Source organism: Lycorma delicatula, chromosome 1 (genome assembly GCF_047948215.1).
Source record: "Lycorma delicatula isolate Av1 chromosome 1, ASM4794821v1, whole genome shotgun sequence".
In the NCBI taxonomy this organism is placed as follows: domain Eukaryota; kingdom Metazoa; phylum Arthropoda; class Insecta; order Hemiptera; family Fulgoridae; genus Lycorma; species Lycorma delicatula.
The window spans coordinates 134,274,254-134,300,177 of NC_134455.1; the positions used below are offsets into that span (position 1 = coordinate 134,274,254).

General features: G+C 33.2%; 1 protein-coding gene across 6 annotated transcripts in view; it reads left to right on the forward strand.

The window, feature by feature from the left end:
• Positions 1-25,924, forward strand: part of LOC142322458 (epidermal retinol dehydrogenase 2-like) — a 231,960-nt gene that overhangs the window by 157,468 nt on the left and 48,568 nt on the right. Inside the window, exon 1 of one of the 6 annotated variants that reach the window (XM_075361602.1) lies at positions 21,184-21,263. The exons of the other annotated variants lie outside the window; for them this stretch is intronic. The gene's annotated coding sequence lies outside the window, so the exon portion shown is untranslated. Of the gene's footprint in view, positions 1-21,183; positions 21,264-25,924 lie in introns of those variants that run through there. 6 annotated transcript variants of the gene reach the window in all.

Consider the following 25,924-nt stretch of genomic DNA (forward strand, 5'->3'; position numbering starts at 1 on the left):
CCACTTTATTAAAGAATTGGAGGATCGTATCTCACTTTCAAATGATATAAGTTTAAATGAAGTGCAGCAAAAGATGTGTATTATGTAATTTAATAGGCGTACAAGAAAGTCATGTGGTGTCCACTACATCAGATATATTAATTTTATTTTCTATATTTTTTTTGAAGAATCTATATATAAAAAATTATATTTATTTTTTTTAAATCTGTAATAGTCTATACATAAAATAATGCATAGTTAATTGTTATATCTATAGCAATCTATAGATATATCATTTGTTTTATTTTTTTTTTCCTGGAATGGGGGAAACGATCCATATTGTATATCGATCGAAACATGTACTTTATATGCAGGAAAAGTACAGAAGGAAAAGATGGATTCCTTATTATAAAGTTAGTATTAAAAAAAATTACACAGGAACAAATTTAAACAAATATTTTCTTTGAAGCTAAATCCACCATAGTTTTATTGCTAATCTGTTAGGTTGATTCACGTATTTGGTATTTGTTGTCTGTTGAATCGTTAAATGTAATTTTGTGTTTAATACATTGCAAGGTTGTTTTATCATTTTATTTAAATACTAGCAGACCCGGCAATGCTTCGCTATTGCTAGAATTGAGTAAATGAATACAACTGAAAGTTTGGTAAAACATTAGAAAGATTAACATTACGGAACTTCATAAAATTTAACCTTTCACTTTATCTCTTTTTCCCTATTTCCGTTCTTCCCTTTCAACTTTTTTCTCTTTTTACCTTTTCTCTTATTTTCCTTTTCCCTTCTTCTCTTTTTCCCTATTTCACTATTCTTTTTTGTTTTCTCCATTTTCCTTCTTTCCTTTTAAATCGGACCAGTAGCGTAAATCGGTCTAGTAGATTTTTAGTCTATAGCGGACACACATACCAACATTGCCTTTTATATCTATAGAAGAAGAATGCCTGTATATTTCTTTATTTGTTTCGTAAATATCTCGACACCGGCACTACCTAGCGGGTATAGTTCTTTGCAAAAATTTCTCTTTTCGCATAACTAATATGTATTCTGAATATGAGCCAGATCGGCCCATAAATACAATTTTTCCAAATATCTGAACTCAAGCGCCATCTAGCGGGTCCATTTTTTGCAGAGGTATTTCTTTCCATGTAAGTAACACATATTCTGAATACGAGCCAAATCGGACCATAAATACAATTTTTCAAAATATCTCGACCAATTCAGAAACCTTCGCGGGCGTGCGCACAACTTACCAAAGTTTCATCGCAATCGGATGAACGGTTTAGGAAGGCATAAGGGACAGACAACGTTCATTTTTATGTATATATATATATAACCGTTTTTCGTTTAATTCAATGATTAACCAAAGCGCATGCGCGCGAATACCGTACTTAATTCGTGCGGGTGTGGCGTTACTAGCGGCGACATTCGGTACTAACTAAACTAATGTAATTTCACACCTTATATAAAACGAATTTCGTTTGTATGCCCCGGCAGACTGGGGTAACCGCGAGGCTTAACGCACCAGGTATAGAGTCGACCGAGCGATCGAGTTTGAGACCTAGCCAGACCGAGGTACTTTTTTACACCGTAAATATTATTCGTTTATTTAATTCTACCAGTCACTTGTAACGTCACAACATAGTTGTAGTTTAGAGCATTTTTTTATATTGGGGAATGCGATTTTGCAAAAAAATTTTTTGCAAATTTTGTTATTTTTTAATTGTTAACAAATTTGCCTAAGAAAAATATGACCATAATTAGGCGAAATTTCCAGATACTGATGGTGACCTTGCTCTAAAGCATTTGTTCTCAAAATGGGCATAAAGCCCCCATGTGGTAGCTGGAGGCCTTTAAGAAAGGGCGGTAGAAGACCCACAGAAAACTGGGGGTGTTTAGGCGCTCTACGAAGGCGATGACTGATTAAAAAAGAAAAAAGCAAAAATGATGTATGGTTACCGAGAATTTTGGCTGCATAAACCAATCCCGCAATTTTACTATGGAATATGGTCGATTGTTAACGATTTCTTATTATTCCCATCGTCGTATTTGTCTGAACGTGGATTTAATGCTGTAGCAATCCTGCTAACCAAAAAGAGCTGCATGTTACCGAACATGGCGACTTACAGTTGTTTTTAAGTAAATTCGAACCTGATATTAACAAACTCGTTAAAGCACATCAGATTCATCCATCACATTAACGTATGTGTGTGTAATTTTGCAATTGAAAGCTTTGTTTTAATTATTCTATTCTAGTATTGAATATACTATCACTATTGTGGTTATATAAATATATAGATACAATGGTAATCTATTAGTAAGAATTTTTATAAAAATACTTCCAAATACGATTAAATATGCGTTTTAATTGCTCTCATTTAAAATATACGTTTCAACTCAGAAATAGGATATGCCACGTTTAAAAACAAAAATTGTAATTGCTGTTTTTAAAAGCGCATCTTAAAAACAACAATTGTAATTATTATTTTTAATAAATGGTAAGTTTAAAAATTTTGGGAAGCGTTAGAAAATTTTTGATTCTCAATGTGGGCGGTGGGCGAAAAAGTTTGAGAATTAATGCACTAAAGCTTCATCCCCTTGACCTTTTAAGATGAAAATTTAATGACATCAATGCTTCCATATTTAGAAGTAATCTGACCAAGTATGGTAAAATTCGGTCCAGTTCTTGATGTATAAGGTGATTTATAGGCCGATACCGAACATATACGCATACATACGAACATTAACGTTTGGAAAATTTCCACTCGATGATTTGGGTTTTAGATTTCAAATTGTCGACTCATCGGGTTGGTCTACCGGTGAACTCGTCATCGTAGATCACCAGACTTTCAAGTCGGGAGTAATAAGGTTCAAATCCTGGTAAAGATTACTTTTACACGGATTTGAATACTAGATCGTGCAACCGTTGTTCTTTGGTGGTTTTTTTTACCTCCAGGACCATCGTTATGTATTACTTTAGAGGATGAGATGAATGACAATTTTTTTTGCGTGTGAAAATGTCATGCCTGACCGGGATTCGAACCTGGGACCTCCGGATAAAAGGCCGGCTCTTTGTAGGTTGGGTTTTAATTAACCATACATTCGGAAATTATCGACTTGAGACTGTACAAGACTAGACTTCATTTACATTCATACATATAATCCTCATGCATCCTCTGAAGTAATACCTTACGGTGGTTTCGGAGGATAAAACAGAAAAATAGGTTTAAAAACGTCAAGATCCAGTGAAAACCGCCAATTCTCAAACTGGATCGAACAATACTTTTCCTTCTGGCGGTATAGAGCTATCTAGACGGGAAAGTAAAATGAAAACCCTAATAAAGGAAATCTGTTATTATTATTATTATTATTATTATTATTATTATTATTATTACGCGTGTAATTAAACTTGAAAAATTATACAGCATTCCATGAAAGAAGATATACTCGTATTTTTATTTGCGAGTGTTCTAAAATGAATAATTATCGTATCAAGAAAGTTTTCGTATCAAGAAAGTCGGTCAAGAAAGTTTTCAAAAAATCTTCGTTGCCGGAAAAATATAAATCTGTTTATTTTTTTTCCTTGTTATAATAATTTATCATTGTTATAACAAGGTTAAAATAATGAAATTAAATCTTAAGAATTGCTGTTTAAATTCATCGTCTTATATTTTAATTGATAAATAAAATATATATATATCATTTATATTGTGAAAGTAAAATAATGATTTGTTTTTTCTTTGTTTTTTTGTTAGCAAAATTTAATTCCAAGATGGAAAAAGTTCATTAAAAAAAAATTGTACAGATTTTTAGTTACATAATTTAGATAACATTTATTTATCACTGGACTGTATTACATATAGTTATAAACTTTCTCTTAATAAATTGGAAAGTAAGAGTTAAAAAATAATAGGTCCTGCTTCTTGATTCGATTGTATAGTATGTGAGAAAGGCATGGCTATATAATAATAATAAAGAACAGTGAACCGGTGTTAAAGCTGAACTACCTTGAATAAGCGAGCATGTAATACTCTTATTATTACTACTACCATGATACGCTAGAGTGATACGATGGTCAATGTACACGTCAGTTAAATGTCGTATATTAAATACTATGTATTTCCTTCATCATACGATAATTATTCATTTTAGAACACTCGCAAATAAAAATACGAGTATATCTTCTTTCATGGAATGCTGTATAATTTTTCAAGTTTAATTACACGTGTAATAATAATAATAATAATAATAAAATATTTATATTATTTATCATGAACTTACTTTCCTTTTAACCAATAAAATTTTGTTTCGCTTCTGAAATATTTCTTCAAAAATCAAAACAAAAATTAAAAAAATGTCTTTTAATTTTCCTGGAATCATAATTCTAGAGCAATTCTGGAAGAAACAAAAGCGTAGTAATCAATCAGAAAAATCCCTTTCGGCACACCGGAAAATGGAGTTAGATTTCACCGGTGCGAAGTAGGGGATAAAAAAATTTCCACCTTAAAAGTTAAGAAAAACTTCAAATTTACTCAATACGACAATAGTTACATGTGAAAAAATTTCACATGTTTAGCATACGGTAAGCACCATCTTCTTGCAATTTCAGCAACATTTTTGTTATCCCTTGTCGTAAGGGTTGGTTACATCGAAAATTGTTTCAGAAAAACGTTTTAGGTAATGTTTATTAGACTATCGACCACTTTAAACCGATTCGATACTGTGCCTTCTAAGGGAAGTATGATTTTTTGTCTTCAAAACCCCATTTTTTTTCCATCCCCTGGGCCAGTGGTTGGTGACATAAAAACACTTTAATTAGATAAGTTTTAGGCCTTTGTCCAAAGAATAGTAAGTACTTTAAACGAATCTGATATTTTACTTAATAAGAAAGTTACAGCGATATTTTGTTTTTTCGAAAAAGCCTCCCACTTTCCACCCCAAGGGTCCAATTTTACCCGTTAACGAACTCGACCGAATTTTGGGTCGTTATATTTTATATATCAATTTGAAAGTGATTGGCGCAAAATTACGGCAGTTATCGTGTCCACAAGAAAGTGAAATATATATATAAATATATGTATAAACTTTTGAACTGACGGTGGTTTTAGGGTGTGGGGGGATGTGAAACGCGAAGATATGTCGAAATTTTCCAGAAGTCGAATCATGGTACTCATTACAATAGGTAGATTTTACACAATAGCTTATAAAATCTTTTTCACTTCTCAATATTTCATTACCCAGGAATCTCCCCAAAAAGGAGCAATGTTCGTACGTGCATGTAGGTATGTTGCCGTTTTTGATATTTTGTAACTTTTGATCGGTGTTAACACTCAGGGTTATTTAAGTGAGATTTTTAACTGAATTATTTAAATTTAAAATGTTGGTTTCTTACTCCTTTTTAAATCTCTCACTCTTTTTTTTACTCGTTAGCTCAGGTTGGCATCCCTGCCAAATTCTCATTTTTTTTGTTACTCTTATTAAATGAATTTTTCTAACGCTCTTGTTAGTCAGTCTAGTATTAGCCATCAGGGACTCAACATGTATGTATTTTTTGTCATGTATAATTAATCTATAACAACGTTACATATATGAAGCATAAGTTTGAATATTATAATAAAAATAATTTAAAATACAATTAAAACAAATACTTTTATTTATTTCAATGAACCAGCGAATAATAAAATGTTTATACTATTTTAAAATAATTTATACTTTTATTTATTTTTATTTTAAAATAAATTATTTTAGAATAAATATTGTAAAATATTTAGAATATTTTCAACCCGACCAATTGAAAAATGTCGACATTTTTGGTCCTCCAGCCGCGTATATAATCCACGGTACATAAATTTTCATCTTTGGTCTTCCAGAACCGTGGTTATATTCTAAAATTTCAAGAGTCCTAATACTCAAAAAATTACTACAGTAAAAGTATCGCAACAATTAGATCTAAATCATTATTTATGTAATAACTGAATAAACTGATTTTGATGAAATTTTGTACAGAGATTCGTGTATATGGGGCAATTTGTTGGTAACCTTTTGGGGTTAGTACCTCCTAGGTTCTAAATCAGAGGATATACAATAAATTGGATGGCAGTATTTAGGAAGAACAGTGTATCCTGTTGATGAGGTGTTACCTCAGCGTCAAGGGAAGCTTTAGGGTTGCTTAAGAGTACTAGGCGAGAGATACATGAAAAGGTGGTGGAGAGTGTATGTTGCATTTTTTGACCTAGAAAAAGCGTTTGAGAATTAGATAGCATAAATTACAGTTTATTTTGGTAAAGAATGGAATTGACTGGAAAGAGAGTGCTTAATAAAACAGCTATACTATAACCAAAGAATGAAAGTGAAGGTAGGAGACTGAATTACAGGAAGAATAGGGATTGGAAGGGAAATGAGGCATTTATTTCACAACACTGTTTAGTACATATCTGAAAGATATAATTAATATACGTTTTGCTGACGACATGACGGTACTGGTGGAGAGTCCAAGTAAACTAAATCAAATGCTTAATGATGTAGATGGAGCTTGCCAAAGTCAAGGTATGAGAATAAGCAAAAAGAAGACAAAATGTTTAGTATTAGTTGGAAAAGGGTAGAGAATTCAGATTAAGGTAGGAAATGAAGTTTTAGAGTAGGTGAAGAAATTTCAGTACTTACGGTATTTTATAACCGTTGACCTGAATTAAACAGTAAAAATTTAAACAAAAATATCAAGAAGTAAGCAGACATTTAATAAGAAGGGTAGACTGCTTATTGGAACCCACTGGGTTGGTCTAGTGGTGAACGCGTCTTCCCAAATCAGCTGATTTGGAAGTCGAGAGCTCCAGCGTTTAAGTCCTAGTAAAGTCAGTTATTTTTACACGGATTTGAATACTAGATCGTGGATAGCGGTGTTCTTTGGTGGTTGGGTTTCAATTAACCGCAAATCTCAGGAATGGTCGAACTGAGACTGTAAAAGACTACAGTTCATTATCATCCTCTGAAGTATTATCTGAAAGGTTATTACCGGTGGCTAAACAGGAAAAAGAGAACAAAACAAATTGAGGCTTTTGAGATTCAGATATGGCCCAGAATTATAAATGTCAGATGGCAAGACCATCTAACAAATGAAGAAGTATTAAGGAGAATCGTTGAAAACAGGAAAATGCTAAATGTGATTGAATATAGGAAAAAGAACTGACTAGGATATTGTATGAGAAAAGGTGTTTTATTGGTAGATTCTATTGAAGGCTTTGTGAATGGAAGGAAAGCAAGAGATTTCAAACTATGGATGGGTTTTTATGCGGAAAAAAAGAGCAAAAGCAAAGGATAGAACAAGGTGATCAGCAGCCGCAACAGGACCTGTCTAATGGCAGTATATTATGAATGAATGATTCTCCACGGGGTGGGGTAAACTATTTATTTGTTGTCAATTTCTTAAAAGTTTTACAAACATAATCCCCTCCCTCCATATTAAGCTCAGTACATACGTACACGTTATCTTATTATTTAAAAAAAAATATTGCCCCAAATTTTCCCCTTCTCCAAAAATCGAGAAAATCTATCTTTTTATTTTTTGCATATTTTTTAACCGAATTTCTTGAATTATCAATTAAAATATGGATTATAAAAAAAAAATTTTCGTTCATCATTATTTTTCAAACCAGTGCCAGGAAAGTATAACATTTTCTTTTGCTTGATGAATTAATTACCCTCAGAAACTTTGAAACCCTTGTTCTTGGAAATATGGAAATGGAATTTTGTACCATATGAAAAGTACCATGCCTGACCGGGATTCGGACCCAGGACCCCAAGATGAAAGACCGAGACGCTATCATTCCGTCACCTAGATCGATTTTGCATTTCATAATTGTTTATTCTGTGATTCTGTTCTCATCAAAATTTTACATGGTTTACCTTGATTAATCCAGGGAAATTCTAGTTTCCCTGGATAAATGTTTATCCATAATTAATATAATCATTTAAAATTAAAATAAATATCTTCTTTTTTTCTTTTTTTTTGGAAATTGTAATAAATTATATATATGAACTTTCTAAATAAAATGGCAAAAAACAAAAACAAAATTCAGAATGCCTTAATTAAAATTTTTTGAATATATATATCGTATTAAAGACGGTTTTAAAAGTAAACTGAGAGCATGGTTTATGTAATTACATATTAGAACGATTTTTACAAGCTCAAAAAAAAAATATATATGTAAACTGTTACAAATAAATGGTAGAAATAAATTGTTATTTTTAAAATTGAAGTAAAGTCAGATCTAAATAGGTATTTACCCAAATGGCATTGACATCAAATGAACTTGTATGTACATACGAGTTTATTGGTCACCTGAGTAAACTGGTTTCTGACTAAACTTTTGTTATACTGTTTGGTCAATCTTCACGCTTATCCTCCCGACCGACTTTTATGTATTTTAGTATCAGAATTGTAGTGTACGTAAAATCATGCGGAGCATTTGCTTTTGGTTGTTTCAAATAAGACCTCCAAATGACTCAGACTTGTATTTATTATTATTTTACCATATTCGTTTATTTTTTCTATTTATTTATTTAAATTTGTTGTTCAATTATTATTTATTTCATCTGTTATTTATTTATTTTTTTATTAATTACGTCCTTGTACGAAGTAAGGGAAATATTGTAATCGCAAAAAAGTTCCGTTTTCGGGTTTCAACGGAAATATCCATTTTGATTATTTTCGGGATGACATCTTTACGTACGTATGTAACTAGGAATGTATCAACTCAAAAAGGATTAGCCGCAGAATACTGAAATTTTGGATTTAGGACTGTTGTAACATCTAGTTGTGCATCTCCCCTTTTGATTGCAATCGACTGCACTAAAGGTTTCCAAAAATCCAAAACATTTGGATTTTGGACTTTTTCTAATATGCAGTAAAAAGCCCTAACTGAGAGCTTTACAACGATATATCATAAGTGGTAATTATTTTCATTGGTTCAGAGTTATATCCAAATAATATTTTTATTAATAAAATATTTGGATCTTACAAGGGGAAGGTAAATAGGTTCGAATCTGACTTTATTTCCTTTTTTTTAATTTAAATATATTGATTTATTAATAATTATTAACCTCTGATTGTAAAAATTTTTTATGATAAATAATAATTCAATAATAACATGAACAAAATATCACAAGTTATTAATGAAATAAAATTTTATATAATTATCATTTCAAAAAAAAATATGTATATGTAATTTAATAGGCCTACAACAACTGTACGTCAGTGCTACCAATAATTGAAATATTTTAACTAAATTAAATAAAATAATTATTTAAAATATACAAAAATTATTTAGTTAACAATCCTGTGGAATTTCAAATGTCCCGGTCCAAGAGGATGAAGGAAAAAGGAAATTCCAAGATGGCGGACTGCGACACGAGCGCTCCTTGCGGTGTCAGGGGGTACTATTGACGCGTTGTGCCCACTTACTCACTAGTTTAGAGCATTTTTTGGATGGATTTGCAAATATTGACCTTAATTAGGTGAAATCTCGAGATACTGAGGATGTCCTTGCTTTACAGCCTCATCCCCTTGACCTTTTAAGTTGAAAATTTAATGTCATCAATGCCCCATATATAGATGTAATCTGACCAAGTTTGGTCAAAGTCGATCCAGTAGTTCTGGAGATATAAGGTGATTTAAGGTAAACACACGTGCGCGCGCGTGAATACGAACATTAATATTCGAATAATTTTCATCGGGTTTTTCGTTCCTTATTTTGGTTCCTTAGGTGTTAAAACGTGAAGATCCGGTGAAAACCACACATGCCCAAATTGGACCGATTACAATATTTACCCTTCTAGAGCTATAGCACTATTTACACGGGATAGTAAAACAAAAGATTCGTTTTTTTTAGGTTTTGTGTCATAAACATTTTAAAAAATCTGTCAAAAAGAAATAAATTGTAAATCTGCGAAAAAAGTTATCTTTTCCAATGCTTCCGAGTCTAAAAAATCTGTTTTTGCCAGACTTACGTTTGTATCCATATATGATGGTCTCTATATGGTCGTATAATTTTTTTTCCAGTTTAGCCTCCGGGAATTACCGTTCAGGTATTACTTCAGTGGATGAAATGTGTGAGTGTAAATGAAGTGTAGTCTTGTATAGTCTCAACTCGACCATTCCTGAGATGTGTGGTTAATTGAATGAAACCCAACCACCAAAGAACACCGATATCCACGATCTAGTATTCAAATCCGTATAAAAGTAAATGCCTTTACCAGGACTTGAATGCTGGAACTCTCGACTTCCAAATAAGCTGATTTAGGTTGACGCGTTCACCACTAGACCAACCCGGTGGGTTCGATCCCGTTAAACTTATTTTCTTCAAACTTTATAAACAGGTACTATTTTCGCGGTAGCATAGGGGAAAATAAATTAAATTTTTGAAAAAAATTGAATTAAGAAAAGGGGGTGTTTTGGCCGAAATAAAATTTCCAATTTTATTTGTATTCTTTGTTTGGTACGTACGGATTTACAAATAGAGCTTAAAATAATCGTATTGAAGAAAACGAATGGTGTTTAATAAATTTATGAAATTCATTGGTTGGTTTTTTTTTGTTTGCTACACTTAAAATCCCAGGTTCGATTTTCGGTTAGGGTCTAATAAAATATATTGCTATTCAACTCGACTCTTTAATGACTTTAATTGTTGATGGGACTATAAATAAAATTATAATAAACAGTAAATAAACTGCTGTTAGTCACTAATGACTTTGTTGATTTTTTAATGTAGTAAATAAAAAGATACAGTGTTAGATGTATATCAGAATTTTATGAATGATTTATATTAATAGCTACGTGATTATAGACAACATTTATATTAAAAAATAATTAAATTCAGAAATTAATCTATAATAGCAGACATTTTGGTAATTAGTCATTTCCTGCCGTAACCACCATAATGTGTAAATCTGTAATTTAAATTTTTACAAATGAATTGTTCTACATTAGTTACTATTCTGTTTTGTGTTTAGCTCAATGTTAAACCTATAAATGGAACATTTTTAATTTTCTAATGCAGAGGTTTTTAAAATGTTAGATTTTATTTACTACTGCCTGACCCGGCAATGCTTCGCTATTGCTAGATTTGAGTATATATATAGATCAAATGAACACAATTGAAAGTTTGATAAAACATTAAAAAACTGAACAATTTCCTTTTTTCCTTGTTTCTATCTTCCCTTGTTCTCTTCCCTTTTTCCTTTTTCGCATTTTCCCTTTCTCCCTTTTTCAATTTTTCGCAAAAATATTTATTTTCTCATAACTAATATATAATCTGAATATGAGTCAAATCGGACCAAAAATGTAATTTTTCCAAATATCTCAACCCCAGCGCCATCTAGCGGATCCATTTTTTGCAGAGGTATTTCTTTCCATGTAAGTAACTCATATTCTGAATATTAGCCCAATATTTCTTTCGTTCCCTATTTCCTTTCTCTCATTTTCCTTTTCCCCTTATTCTCTATTTCACTTTTTTCCTATTTTATCGTTTCCCTTTTTCAATTTATCCTTTTCACTTATTTTCCTTTCCTTTTTTCTTTTCCAATTTTCCCGCGCGTAAGTCGGTCCAGTAGTTTTTTTAGTCTATAGGAGACACACATACGAACATTCTTTTTATGTGCAGAGAAGAAGAAAGTCTGTTTGTATATTTGTTTTGTAAATATTTCGATACCGGTGCCACCTAGCGGGTATAGTTTTGCCAAAATTTTTCTTTTCATGTAACTAATTTATATTCTGAATATGAGCCAAATCGGTTCATAAATACAATTTTCTAAATACTCAACCTCAGCGCCAACTAGCGAGTCCAAGCTAATTCAGAAACCTTCGCGGACGTACGAACTCACCAAACTCACCAAAGTTTCATCGCAATCGGTTGTATGGTATAGGAACGCATACGGGACAAACAAAGAAATATTCATTTTTATGTATGTACTTGCAGACCCAGCAACGCTTCGCTATTGCTAGATTTAAATATATATATATATATATATATAGATTAAATGAACACAACGATGAAAGTGTCATACATTAAAAAACTGAACATTACGGAATTTTTGCTGTTCTGTGGAGTAATAATATATTAGTTTGCTGTGAGCCCTGTTTCAACTTCTTCCGTTCGATCAAATCTTCCATCCTATCCAGTTGTAACGAACCATGGATGGCCTTGGTTTTCTTACTTATAAACGTGAATAATATTGTGTTAAATTGACTTAGTTTGTTTATACTAGTGTTAGCGGATTTTCTATTGAAGGAAAATCCTTCAATTACTCTGCTTCTGAATAGTTTTTGGAAGAAAAACCTTGATCGATGTACACAGTTTGAAAAGTTTCCGAACTAAATTAAATAAAAATACAAATTTAAAGATAAATGAATTTACTCACATCAACCCTATATATAGAACCCTTCTCTCGTTGCAGTGCCGGTAGAGCCCGTCAAACGCTCTGAAGAAATCTTTGTAATATCGCCTTCAAGCCCTGCGGATGTCCAGAATGTCGTCGAAAAAGCGGCTTTCATCCTCAACTTGCGTTTCAGGATCAGAAAATGCTCTGCTGGAGCAAAGTCGGATAAATAGAGCGGGTGAGATAAGACGGTGATTTGATTTTCGGCGTAATAACGTGTTAAAATTGTTGCTATGTGCGCCGGCGCATTTTCGTGCAAGAGAATCCAACTGTCTGAATCTCTGTAATCGGGTCGGATTCGACGAATGCGACGCATTAGGTGTCGCAAAAGTTATCGCCGAAATTTCGTTTGGGAACTTCTCAGACCTACTGTGTATTTAATGATACGTTATATAGATTCACGTCAGGAATACATAGAGATGTGCTAATTCACTGATAAAAGAAAAAATTTGTGTCAGCCTGGATGGATCAAGGGAAATCGTCGTAAACCATTAGCAAAAGGAGTAGCATCAAAAAGTACACAATAAACAAGTGATAATATTGAAAATTTTAAGAAATTTATCTACTACAGCGCCCCCCTGGCGGCTTATAACCATCAAACTAATCTAAGAACTGCTCTGAGTTGATAACTATGAATATCTATGTAATGCAATAAAGTGATACCTATTTAATGTAAAAAAATCGGCCAACTGGTTTAGAGAAAAATCTACTGCTGCGCCTACTGGTGGCCTATAACCGTAAAATATGTCAATGAACCTGCTCTGAAGTAATACCTACGTATTGCTAAAAACCGCATCGAAATCGGTCCAGTAGTTTTCCAGAAAAATGGTTAACATACAAAGTGCGCGCACACACGCGCGCGCGCACACACATTCACAAAACCTCTTACCCTAAACGCAAATAAGTGTATGTTCCGTCATGGATAAAAATAATATACAACAAATTAAATAATTTTGATAGTATTATAGAAAATTATTTTATCACCTATATTTGTACATCAGTTAAAACTCAATAATTCGTCACGTCCGTGACCGGGAACGAATTATATAGAACATTTCGGAAAAGATAACTAAAATACATTTTAAAGTACTGCTTTTATAATGTTAATTGACGTAACTAATCCATATATTAACGTCTACATATTTTTTTAAAGAAATAAAAAACAAGAAAAACCTACAAATAAAAAATTTTGTTAGACAAATTTTAAGACTTCAAAAAGGTAATTCGACCCGTAAATATTTTTTTTAGTTCGCGGAAAAAAATATATACAATTTTTATGTTAATCTGAGTGAAATTAATCTTGTTGCAATAGACGCAGCTGCTTTTCACCGTGATATCATGATGTTGAAAAAACATTTTACCTACAAAAAATCGGTCTGAAAATTGACAAGAGTCGTTTTTTCGCCGCCTGAAGGGTAGGGTTGGGAATTCTATACGTTGGGAATTCTGATCGTCAAGTTTAGCACCGTTAATAAAATCAAAAATCGAAATAACGGCCTAAACTGCCTAAAAAAACCGGCAGTTAAATTCTATGGAATGTCCACCATATAAAACGCAACCCAACTATGTCGATAGGTGTATTTAAATTTAAAAAAAAAAGCATTTGTAAGTTATTAAATTAAATATTTTACTTTCAAATATCTTAAATTCTAGAGTAAATACTCGAAGTGGCGATCACCATGGTGAATACACGCTTTCACAATTTCCACTCTATATCTTGCAACTGTTTTCAAAGTTTGTAGGTTGATATTTCAAACAGCTTGATTCACAAGTGTTCGTGGTTTGTTACTGTAGGCGTTTTCTTTAATATAACCCCGACCAAAAAATGTTGTACAGTCAAATCTAGAGATCTTGGTGGCCGTAAGCCATGAACAATAACGCGGTCACACTCGCGGATTCCCCGAGTTTAACACAAAACTTGATTGCACAACGTCGCTCTAAATTCCGATGCTCCATTTTCGTAACACACAACTTCATTGATGGCGCTGTCAAAAATAATGTGTTGGCTGAACGGAGTTGAAATTCGTACTGAGCATGTGGAAGGAATGAACAAACCGGTCTAGCACAGACCGGTAGACACAGCGTAGCCAGATCGCTCGCATTGTTACCAGTCTCATTACTTTTCTCACACATAACTCACTTGTATTTCACATAACATATTTGAACTAAACTTTCTTAATATTAAACTTAATAATCTAATTCCACACTTTATCACATTCAAGAATATTGTAAACGATTTTTAAGCACATTAAGCTTAAAGCCTCGTAATTGGTTTAACGGAATAAATAATAAAATGTCAATACAGATAATATTTTTTAGGATTATTAGATAATAACTTAATAAAATCTCTGCTTAAAACACTATAGTGGTTCAACGGTGCTTAATTTAAATTTTTATGTACGCAGAAACAAATACGTAATTAATTTTTACTATTACCTTCTCTTTCGCTCTTTCAGCGAGTTTTTGGACAGATTTGTCGATCAAAGAGCCCTTGTTTTCCGCCATCTTCTGATCGCTACTTAAAAAACTACTAAACCGCTTTAATATTCCTTCCATAGACTAAACTAGAAAAGGGAACGAATGAGGAACGTTCCATACACACGCTACCTTCCACCAGCGCGCCAGGGTCGGAACTTCGGGAGTGGCAGTGCTCTCTCTCCTTCGCAGCCTCGTGTGCAGTTTCCTGTGCGCATGCGCACAACAGCCAAACATCGCGCCGCTGGAACTATTATATCTTTTTCATAAACTGGGGGATGGCTGCTGACATTAAGGTTAAGGATTATATATTGTACAAGTATAAAGGAAAAATTAAAGAAAAAAAAGACTCGTTATGTTAAATGTTATCGATAATATCAAGTGGAAATAGGGGATGCCGCAGTTCCACAGTCTCTATACGCAAGCCACCACTGATAACAGTATAAATATGTTCTGTGATTCATGTAAATATGGAACAAACGTTTGTAGGAGATAAACAATTACGAATGATTAATAAATTTGATTTATGTACAGTATTGTTAATCTGTTTATAATGATACTATTGTATACTTGTTATTAGGCCTGGTGGAAAAAACAGTGCGTTTTACTTATGCTATCTTTTCAAGTATTTACTGTAGAAAACGATATAAGTGTTTATGATTTTAGAACTGGTAAACGAACTACGTTTACAGTTCTAAACAGGACCTAACCTAACATTGGAATGAAAATGGGAGAAAAAGTAAGCGGAAAAACATATTTCAGTTCAGTTAGATTAGTAATAAAGAACACTTTTTCAAAAAATACCCCGAATTTTGTTTTGATTTGGGACAACTTTTTTTTGTCCCATTTGATGAACTGCGGGACTCGACTGTCATTTTATTCATTTTTTTTAATGTTCCTTTACGAATCGCGTTGCTAGGTAGCAGTACTTAACCCACCGGCTTGGTCTAGTGATGAACGGCTCTTCCCAAATCAGCTGATTTGGTAGTCGAGAGTTCCAGCGTTCAAGTCCTAGTAAAGTCAGTTATTTTTACACGGATTTGAATACTAGATCGTGGATACCGGTGTTCTTTGGTGTTTGGGTTTTTCAATTAACCACACATCTCAGGAATGGTCGAACTGAGACTGTAAAAGACTACACTTCATTTACACTCTTAACTTATCATCCTCTTAAGTATTATCTGAAAGGTAATTACCGGAGGCTAAACAGGAAAAAGAAAAGAAAGGTAGCAGTCAGTACTTTATAGTACTAGGTAGCGTACAAAAAGTTGATGATGTACTTGAAATAATAAAATTTGAAATAAAATATACAACAGGTTGTTTCATTAGTGAATTCTGTTATGTAAATGCAAGTACTGAAGATGAAACAATATTTTTATTCCCATCACTTCATTAAAAAAAATACTATTAGTTTAAAAGAGAATTAATATATATATGAATTAATATATATTAAAAGTAGCGTATAATATTTACATTCAATAGTCACTTTAACCTTTGACCCTCTAGAACCAATTTGACGCACGATTATCCCTTGTTTGTAGTTAAAATTTCACGCTGAAAGAGTGAATTTACTGCAAAATACGTAGAAAACACGTGTTTGAGATGCCCCCAAAATTACAACAAAGAAATTGGCTATTGAACCTCCACGTCTCTTTTCACGGGTTTATTCGTATACATTAAAGAACGGCTACTTTCAACGATGGATGTGTGTTCACATGTGAAACAGTTGATTTACTGAAAAATTCATAGTAAAACGTATGTTTTAACTGCAAACAGCTGGTTTAATTTTAAATGGTGATGTAGGTCATCAATACTTTCAGCGATATGTGTGTATATCATGATCATTATTTAATATATGCAACGATGATTATTTACGATTCAAACTTCAAAATTATTGTTGGTTTTTATAATCTAACACCTAATCAGTTAACGCTGTAATTTATAATAACACCTAATCAGTTAACGCTGTAATTTATAATCATCTGAATCAGTCAGTCATCATTACTTTCAGAGAAAGCGGGTTTTGTGGATTTTTTATAGTTGTGATAGCTGATTATTGACAGCTGATGTTATTTTATTTATATTTTACATAAAAAACAGGATTTCTCAGACATATCTTTCGGTAAATAAAAAAAAAGGGCGCATCTCGAAAACGGTGCGTCCTAGGGCATTTTTATCGCGATTTTGACTTGTAGGGCGCTTTGCAATCACCTGAAACGGTAGGTTCTAGTCCCATGCATCTAGCGCCCACCGTTCTCAAGATACTAGCGGGAGCAAAATTCGCTCTCAGAACTGCAGGACCAAAATATTTCATATAAAGTAATTTTTTAACAATAAACAGCAATCTTTACCGACAATATTTTCAAAGTTAATGATTTCTTAATGCATATAAATTAGGTGTTGAAAATCTTCATATTGTTATGCAAACTCAAATATTATAATATGAGGATGGAGAATTATTCTGAATCACCGGTAGTTTTTCTCCCACCTCCGATTTTCTGCTATTACGTATTATACTGCACTCATATACGCGTATATATATTCGTTCTATGCCTTTTTCTCTTTCATATATATATATATGCTTTAGCGTCTTGCGTTACATTACAGATTTTGATAGAGATTTTTTTTTCCCATGTTCCCATGTAATTCGTATATACAAAAAATTCTAACACAACGTCCCTAAAGAAGTTTTCACTTCAAAAATCAAGCGTTTCACCTACTAAGTAATAAGTGCAATATTACATCGCGGATCTTCGATTCGTAAATGCTGTACTAGTTTTATTAAAAAAGAAAAAATATAGTATGAAGCGAATGATATGACAATCAACAAAAAAAAAAATTGGCCGTGAAATTCAATTTGTTTTTTCTAAGGCAATAAATTTTAATAAAAAATCCATAAGATAATCAGTAATTCATTAAAATAATAAAATAATTTAAAAACGCAGTGGATATTCAAAAAAAAAATTACAAAGAAATTGTAAACCGTACGGCAAGAGTCTCGCAGGTTTCATTTCTTCCGCTGACCTCCGTAGCGCGAGTAGTAATAGCGTCTCGGCCTTTCATCCGGAGGTCCCGAGTTCGAATTCATGGCATTTTCACACACGCTACAAATCACCCTCTCATCATTTGAAGCATGCCTGACGGTGAACCCGAAGGTTAAACAAAGAAAAAAAATTTCATTTCTTTCGCTTAAAAAATAATACTTTCTGTAATATAAATAAAACTGTTTATCAAGAGGTAAGACACTTACATTTCTATTATCAAAATCCTATTACTAATTTAGAATTTTCTTTAAAAAAAAATAAATGTTAAATATATGTAATAGACGATATATAATAATACCGGCTCGTTTCATTTATATGCAATACTTATCACATTTACAGAAATAATACAATTCTTATTATTCCTCGTTTAAATGAAATCGGGCCAGTATGAGTTTCGAAACAAGATTTTTTTTTCTTATATGGAACGCTTTATTGGATTGTCTATACAATAAAAAATACAAAAACTAGTATAAAAAATACTAGTATATTTAACTTATTTTTTATTAAAGAAATGATTTTGATAATAGAAATGTAGTGCACCTTTTTTGATATCAGTATAGTTTTGTTAAAAACATTTTTATATTACAGAAATTTGTTTTTTGAGAGGAAGAAATTTTCCTTCCCAAGCTTCCTAAAGCCGGCTCCCGGTACTGCACTACGCGGTCTTGGGAGGGTGCCTTTTTTTTTCTGTTACTTCAGAGTAACAGAGTACTTCAGAGGATAGTACTTCAAGTGTCTTGTACAGTCTCAGTTCGATCATTCCTGAGATTTGTGGTTAACTGTAACCCAACCAACAAAGAACACCGATATCCAGGATCTAGTATTCAAATCCGTGTAAAAATAACTGACTTTAGGATTTGAACGCTGGAATTCTTGACTACCAAATCAGCTGATTTGGGAAGACGCGTTCTCCACTTGACCAACCCGGTGGGTAAGGTGACTTCTGCCCAACGATTTCCTAACCTAACTGACCAGCGTAGCTGGTTCTGGCCGACCGCTCAATTGACCGGGTCTAGGTCCTTTTTCTCGCCTTTGCTTTCTAAGGAAGCAACCTCCCCGGGATGGTTTCCTCCTCGGGACCATCGGAGACACCTTGAGATCCCCTTCCCGGGACTACGGTCCTTTTTTTAACTCATGATGAGAAATGATATCTGCGAAACTCATGTCGAAGACATGAAGGGCTCGTCTTTACGATCCCCTCTGTCTCAGCCGATGTCCAGTTAATATTCTTTATTAAGATTCTTCCATGTGATGTACTTTCATTTATTTGTTTGAGCACCTCAATTTGTGGTAAAGCTTCACACGAGATATTAGTACTGGTTTGCTTGGCATTTCTTCCGCCACCACCCCATTCGGTCGCCTTAATACAGAGGACCGAATGTGTGCGTCACAAACGGCTACTGAGCCACGGACCTAGCGCGGTGCCATACACCATCGGCTTACGTGTCCCAACCGCTTACTTGTCATACATTTGCTAAAATGGGTAGGCGCACCTCATCAACTATTAAAATTTATTTCTAGGCAGCAATTCGCTGCCACGCCTAGGTTGTTGAGCCAAATTGGCTGGTGGTCAGCCATACTCAGCGTTAGCTTCCCACGGCAGCTAGTCTTTCCCTTAAGCAAAATACGGATGTCGGTTGAACAAAGCAACCGCATCTAGGAACTTCCACACGGTCCGACAATGTGGCGATAGCCGCATTGAGCTCCAAGTTCCAGGGTGACCCAGTCCCCCAAGAGTTTTGATCAGATAATGTCCTAATTATGGATGCAGTTTGTGAAGATTTGTACCCAGGTACATGTTGGAACCATAATGAATTAGTTGATATAAAATAAAAATAACTGATAAAATTAGGCATTATTTTTATTAAAAATTTTAAGTATATACAATATATATTTTTCACGTAATTTTCAAAAAAAAATGTTGTCTTCCTTTTATTATTTAACAATCAGCTCTTGTTTGCTGATCTTTTGATGATTTGATTTTAAATTTCAGTAATTTTTTCCCAAACAAGACATTTGCTTTCCTCAATACGTGAATTTTACCATTTTACATAGAATTTACTTAATACAAATCCTTTGGAGGTTCTGAAAAAAATATATACTATATTAATTATATTTCCTTACGACCTTAGAACAGGTTGTATTTAATCATAAAAAAATCTGATAACATATCACATGACATCAAATTTTATTTGATGTTTTTACAATCACAGGATATTAATTAAATAACCCAAGATCAATATTTCATTAAAATTTGATTTTAATTTTTCTTTTTCCTGATTAAGCCGCGAAGAGTAATTACTAGGAGATGCTGTCATCAATACGGGTTTCGGGTTTCGATAAATTTCAAGGCGGGTTAAATTGCATAGGCCTTGCAAAGTTTATATTATCTCGGTATCAGGGATTATACAATATTACAGCCACATTGTTGGCAGAGAGAGCCTCTTTGTAGATCTCTGAGACTATACGATCTCTGGAGACGCGCGTAACAGGGGTGCCGTATCCTATTCCCTTTTCAAGGATCTTCGGGATAGGCCGATCTAGTTTTCTTGGAGATAGCGAAGCAGCATGGAACATTATCCTAACTGCAAGTAGCGAAGTGCGAGCGTGTGTCTGGTCATTTTCCGTCAGCAGTTGAGCGCGTGTTCCACCAGTAAGCTTGGTATAGGGGAGTGGCGAACGTCCCTATCGACTGAGATTTTATTTGGTTGTTATAGATTGTATTTAGATTCTGAGAATCTTAATTTTGAGAAAATTAAATACAGTCTATAATCAAATATTTTCACAGAATTAAATTTCTGCGCGCGCACTAAGTTTTTTTACTAAAATCTTCCCTATTTATCATTTAAAGAAGCATTTTCACTACAAACCTAAAAATCGTATTTTTCGACCCCGAATTTTGTGTTTCCAGATATACTGGAGTTACAGCTCAAATTACATAAACCTCCAAACGTTACTCTCCTTAATTTGATCCCCAAAAATTTCAGCTAAAAGCTGAAATCCGGGAGAAATATTTCGCTAGCCGTAACCCGAAAACAAAGCATTTCCCCAGTCATGTCTAGCTCGTAAATTAAAAAATTTACTATAAACTATAAAGTATAAATTTAACAAAGTATAAATTTATACTTTGTTAAATAGTTATTTATCTATAAATAACAAAGTTATTTATAGATAACCAATAAATAAAAAATTTTTTTTAACAACATTTTTACAACAATCTTCATTTTTATTTTCAGTAACGACGCGCGGAAAGGTCTGCTGGAACCTCTCCAGTTGAGACTAGCTCTACAAATAACAAATCTTATTTTATTACAGATAAAGTATATACATTTTTTACTTTTCAGTGCATTTTATATTATATTTTGTTAAAATTCTCAATTCTTATTTTTTACTTTAGAGGGTTTTTCTAATTTGTTTCCTTTTTTTATTAATGTTAATTAATAGTCTTAATGAAAACTTTTTACAACCAAAAAAATATCTGAAATTGTTAAAGTTATATATATTGTCAAAAGATATAGCAGTTGCAAGATTTGATTATAACTAAAGCTAAAAATGGAATCTCAGATGAAGGGCGGGTGGGTTGGTTAGATTTTTATTTAGGATGTAAGTTACCTTCTTTAAATATTAAAAAATTCCTTTCAGCACGCTGGATGTCAGGTAGATTTCACCGGAGCAAAATAGGGGTAGGCGAACTGATTCTACGAACTCTTAAACATTACTTTTCACATTTCCTTAGACAATAAGATATTGCTAAATTTATCAAGACTTTGATTTGATGATTTTTCCTGAACTGCTTGACACCTATTTGAGGATTAATGGGAGAGATTCTAGGTTTGTTTCTTATTGATAAAAAAGACTTATAAAATGTATAAATGTAACAGTGATGTTGAGTGATTTGAAAGTGCAATAGGCCTACATTACCCACATTAGATACCCTACCTTGTTTTAATATACTGAAGTGTACTTTGAAACCCTATTTTTTCCAGCCAATGGTTGGTAAATTTTGAATATAATATTAAAAATATAGTAATGAGAAAAAAACGAAAAACAAAAACAATTTCTTTCAGTATATTTTGAAATTCAGTATATTTTTAAACATCAAAAATTTGAAATTTGGCTTATGAGTGGGCTACACATCGATGCCAGTATAATTTCATCAGACAAAGATTTTTTCGTTCGAAGAATTATGGTAGCTTCTTTGTACAAGTACAGCCACAACAGTGGCAGTGGCACTGGCGCAACAGTGTCAATCGGGAGGTTATGCCACCTGTGGACACTGCACCCTGAGGACGAGCCTCAGTATCAGTGAAATAAATGAATAAAGAACAATTTTGGTGACTATCAAAAGGAGGAAATGAGGTTGGATCGGGTATATAATTTGAGGAAAAGCCATAATAAATGCAGTCCTATAAGGCTACGTTAAAATGAAAAACGAAGAGGAAGGAACATGCTGAAATTAATAAGTAACAATAGTGAAGGTTATGATGAGATGAAAAGAAAACCATGGGACAGAAACTGTGACAACACAGTGGTGCCAGGGACCTGCCAACAGGCAGAACACCAGCATATGAGATTTTCCTGCCACCGTAGCTTTGTAAATATGTTGCAAAAGGTAAATTATGATTTATCAAAGAAATGGGAGTATGGGTTTTTTCATAAAATTTCATTTAGTTATCACATGAGTCACAATAAAAAAACAAGATGACCGCCATATCGGTTTAGGCCTACTTTTACTTTTTGTCGTCCGATTTTACGACGAAGGCGTCGTTTTATTCTTGATATTTAAGATATTTACGACCGACATTTTGAAATTTTTCAACGACGAGTATAGTATTTTTTTCCTATTAAAAAATGTTATTGCGTTATCTTCAACCGTTCTTGAAAAATAATTTTCTAAAAAAACAAAATGGCTTACAGAAAGAAAATATGAGTTTTCGAACCTTTTTTCTTTCAGTTAAGTAGTCGCCTACAGTTTGGCCTCACCATTTAAGGACAATACACGCGCGTACCCCACACACGTGATAGAGGTTTGATTGTTATCCATCACACGAGAACCTACCGAACAATTACTTTGAATAGAATACATTCGTTATTCAGGGGAAGGTTTTAAGCCATCAACCGAGGCCCTAGCTCTTGGTTAAGATTAAAAATATTCTTTATTTCCTCCCCCAAGGAGGGTAATTTAGATTTATCAAAGTTTTCGTCGTCAAATGTCTATACTTACAGTTATACTAAACAGTTATGTCTTACTAAACAGTTATACTTATTAATACTTATTAACATATAGTTCTTTTGTAATTTAGTATTTCTATAAAGCCTAATATAATAATTTTCAGTATTTTTCTCACAACCATGAAGATAACTACTACAGTGCGGGGGTCCCAGGGGGTAGAACCTTCTGGGTAGATACCCTCTGTGGGTATCCACGGCGTCGGTCCCCCTGGAAAATGGGAAATTGGAAGAAAAACGAGTTCTGCAGCCATGGGGTAGGCCCCGTGAGGACCCGTGAAGCCCCTTGAGTTGGTTGCGGAATTCGCCAGGGCTGAACTGAGCCCTGAGGGTCCAGTTCTGACTAGTACTACATATAATAAAATCATATTGTATATTTACAAAAAATTAAAGTTTAAAAAACGATCATCGCCAAGTCCAACTCTACACCTAGTATTTTTAGTAGAAACTCGTCCTATCACCTGAATCTCCTGGGTTCGAATCCTGGTCTGGCATGACTTCACACACGCTACAGAACATTCATCTCTTCTGCGGAATGAATTGCTTGACTGCGGACCCGGAGGTTAAACAAAATACAGAAGGTATAAAAATAAGGGAAAGGGAAATGGAAATGGGGCCAAGTTGAGGCTCAATTTTGGATTTAAAGTACGGATCATCTCTTACTACTCCGCAAAAAGCATCAGTCTCCGTTATTAACTGTCTACCCTTATTACTAGAAAACTTTTAGGTGGGACATGAGAACAGCACACGTTGAAAAGTATAATAACTATTTTAATTGACGAAAATAATAAACAAGTAGTAGGCTAGGTTCTCTACCGGTAAAATCTATGATTCAGCTACAAAAAACAGATAGAGATTATACTTTCTTCAGTAGTGCATCGCATTGTTGATTAATACTTGTAAATCTACTACCATTCATTTCTCCGCCACTTTTAATTTTTTTTATTCATTTTTTTTTACTCACTTGTACTAGAAACATGACTTGTAAAGGTTGCCATGAATTTATATACAACTGGGGTGCTTGGTAAACATTGTCCAAGTACTTCCAAATAACCATTGTTTTTTTCAACAGCCGATTTGTAATCTTCGAATGAAATAAACCCATCTTGATCTTCATCAATCTTCTTTATTACTAAATCAATTAGTTCCTATAACAAAACAGTATATGAAAGAATAAAATACATATGTTCAGTAGAAACTGATAAAAATAAAAATTAAAAATTCATATACATAGATCTGGAAAGGCTTTGTTTTAGAGTAGGCTAACAAATGATTTATTTAGCCCTTATTTCAGCTCTAATAAAAATAGCCTTTTGGGACCCAAATTAAAGAGTAATTTTAGTAATTTCTTGTGTAATTTAAGCTGGGAAATAGTATAAAACAGGTCCCAGAACTGTTAACGTGAGTTAAGAATAGACTCGTAAAACTCAAATTCGGTGTCGAAAAAAGTTAGCTTTGTAAATGAGTAATAAACGCGGAGGTTTTGGTAACAAAATGTGTAGAGAATTTAATTCTGAAGTAAATAGAAAATCGTGTTATTCTTTCTGTACCTAAAAAAAAAATTACGAACATTTCTGTTTTCGTTTTCTGTTGAACCCCAAGTAAATCATCCTGATGAAAATCGTGTGATTCAGCGTAGCTCACGTACTAATACAAAACTCACCGGGTTGGTTTAGTGGTGAACGCGTCTTCCCAAATCAGCTAATTTGGAAGTCAAAGAGTTCCAGCGTTCAAGTCACAGTAAAGGCAGTTTTACTATACGGATTTAAATACTAGATTTTTAGGAATAGTCGAATAAGTACAAGACTACACTTTTACTTGAACTACACTTACCGGAAATACCTGAACGTTAATTCCCGGAAGCTAAACAGGAAAAAGGAGGAAGTTACAGGCTAAGGTGGTGATTATGTACAAATTTTTCAAATGTTTTGAAAATACTTTTGAGATCTTATACATGACTGGACCAACCCGGTGGATCCGTATACCAACCATGTATACCTTAGCTCACATTACTCTATACTACCAAAATTAACGCAGTTTCCTTGGCGTCTTTGATTACTGGGAAATTCCCGCAAGCCAGAAATGCAACACTATTTTCTAATTCCAAAAACATGAGTAGGCAGCTAGACGGCGTTCGAAGAATCTTCAAAAATTATCTTTTGTGAGGTTCAGCTACTCCTGCTAAAGTGGATGAACTAGAAATCTTAGCGATCTATTATGATAAGTTCTGAATCTGTCCTCCAAGCAGAGTAGAGCAGGAAGATTCCCGTACCCGGCTAATTAATTATCTAGTTAATTAACGGTGTATATTTGTGTTGAAAAAATGTAGGAAAAATATATAACAATTATCTCGCCTTTCATATATATCTATACTTTTTTGATTCGGATAATGTCTTTCAATAATAAATAAATTTTTATTTTATTAAATTTACCTCAAACTGTCGCCGAAACCTTTACAATTTTATTGTTTTAGAATTTCTTTGGATCACATGAGAACGATAGTATACTAATAAAAAATTAATATAAAGCGTTATTAAAATATAAAATTCTATTGGAATTTTATTTTTATAATTTCAATAGTTTCATATACACTAATTTATATTGAAATTGAAAATATAAATTTTACGTCGGGCAGAGTTTTTTCTTTTCTCTATAACAGTTCTGAGACCTGTTTTATTTCCCAGCTCAAATTACACCAGAAATTACCAACTTTGCTCCTTAATTTGGATTTCAAAGATTACAGTAGTATTAC